The sequence below is a fragment of the Neofelis nebulosa genome, chromosome 3 (assembly GCF_028018385.1).
Source record: "Neofelis nebulosa isolate mNeoNeb1 chromosome 3, mNeoNeb1.pri, whole genome shotgun sequence".
Classification (NCBI taxonomy): domain Eukaryota; kingdom Metazoa; phylum Chordata; class Mammalia; order Carnivora; family Felidae; genus Neofelis; species Neofelis nebulosa.
In genome coordinates this window covers 124,349,659-124,351,312 of record NC_080784.1, presented here as the reverse complement: position 1 = coordinate 124,351,312, position 1,654 = coordinate 124,349,659, and the positions used below count along the sequence as shown (strand labels likewise).

Here is a 1,654-nt window from a genome sequence, read left to right as displayed (position 1 = left end):
TGACACATTAACTATCACCCAGGGAAAAAAGAACCACTGTTATTGTTCTGGACATACGTGTAGAATAAGACCGCATCACTTTGGATTCAAGGTCATTCACTTTGGTCTCATGTCATTCAGTGATACATTTACTTTTTTTTTTCATGCTGTATTATCTATTATTAAGTATAAAGACTTCCAATTATGTCACCTAGAGACTGTTTTACCCACTGCTCTGTGTAGCCACCAGTCTCTTGTCTCTCTTTTCAGCAATGGTGAGGCAGATACCCTTTCCATGGGGAAGAGAAATCCATGTTTTTTTCCCCTTTACCAATAACAAAAATGTTGGAGAGCCAGGTGGCAAAGCTGTTGCCATTGGCATCTTTCACATGAACTACATCAACAGATGTAGTCTCTCTCTGTTGGTGATCACACCAATTCTTCCCAGGTCAGCACTCTGGTCACCATATACAGATTACCAGTGTCAAACTTGATGAAATCTGTAATTTCTTCAGTCTCCAAATCAATCTGAATGGTGTCATTCTCCTTGATGAGGGGGTCAGTTTAAAGGATGGTGAGAGCATCATGGGTCACTGGATGAGGGATTCCTTTTGTCCCCACAAAGATCTTTCTCACTTTGCAAAACTTACACTTGGCCTCCTGAGGTGTAATCCAACAAACAGCAAAGTGACCCTTGGTGTCACAGATCATATGAAAACTCTCCCCAGTCTTGTCAATGCTCATGACATCCATAAAACCAGCAGGATAGGTTATATCAGTTTGGACTTGCCATCAATCTTAATAAAACACTGTATGCAGATCTTCTTTACTTCATCTCCTGTTAGCACATACTTAAGTTTGTTCCTTAGGAAAATGATACGAGGGAGATACTCTCTCATCTTAATGGAGACCAGTAGATGGATGAGGCACAAATACACCAGTCAGTTTATCCAACGCCTAATGCTTTGGAGGTGCTATGCGCTTCAGATGCTGCTTGGGACCATGAGCCACAACTGTACTAGGCATGAAAAGTATATGCAGTGATGTATATACTTTTATCTCATGGTGGTTGTTTTTTTTTTTAAACTCGTTTTCATTTTTAGGAGGAAAAACAGCCTTGAGCATCATCAAAGTTTGGGCTCTTTTTGCCACAGTGACTAATGCATTTTGTAATTACCTCATTAGCATAAAGGTGTGTAGGAAAGGTTTTTTCCTAGGCATTCATGGAGGAAGAAAATGTAGGCCCATCTTCTTTTACAGACCTGAATCAAGAAAGGCTACTCTCAGGAGCAGGTCTTAAGGGAGCTAACGAAGAGAACTAAGATGTGAAGACATCTTTGCCTAAAGGTTTTCAGCTGATTTTACCTCGAACAGTCTAGTCCATTCACAATAGAAAAGAAAGATCAGAGTTCAGCCGTGGCAGAAATAACCACAAGCTACTCATTCTGTGTCAGAACATGATGCTGTTTCTTCTTCCAGGGACAGAAATGACACTCATATCTTGGATCCAACTTCTAATCATGAAGCCGTGAGCAGGAAAATGAAAGCCAGTCTTTCATGGGGCTGATAGATGTCTTTGCCCTCATGGCTTTCCAGTTCTCTGGTTTCTCAGGAATATCAGCTGGGAAAGGATATGAATCTCCAGCAAAACAGTCAGGAAAATAGTGAACTGAGC

The 1,654-nt window shown here is 40.9% G+C and overlaps 1 pseudogene; it reads right to left on the bottom strand.

The window, feature by feature from the left end:
- Window positions 1-202: 202 nt before the first annotated feature.
- Window positions 203-1,104, bottom strand: LOC131508042 (small ribosomal subunit protein eS4, X isoform-like; annotated as a pseudogene).
- Window positions 1,105-1,654: the final 550 nt, after the last annotated feature.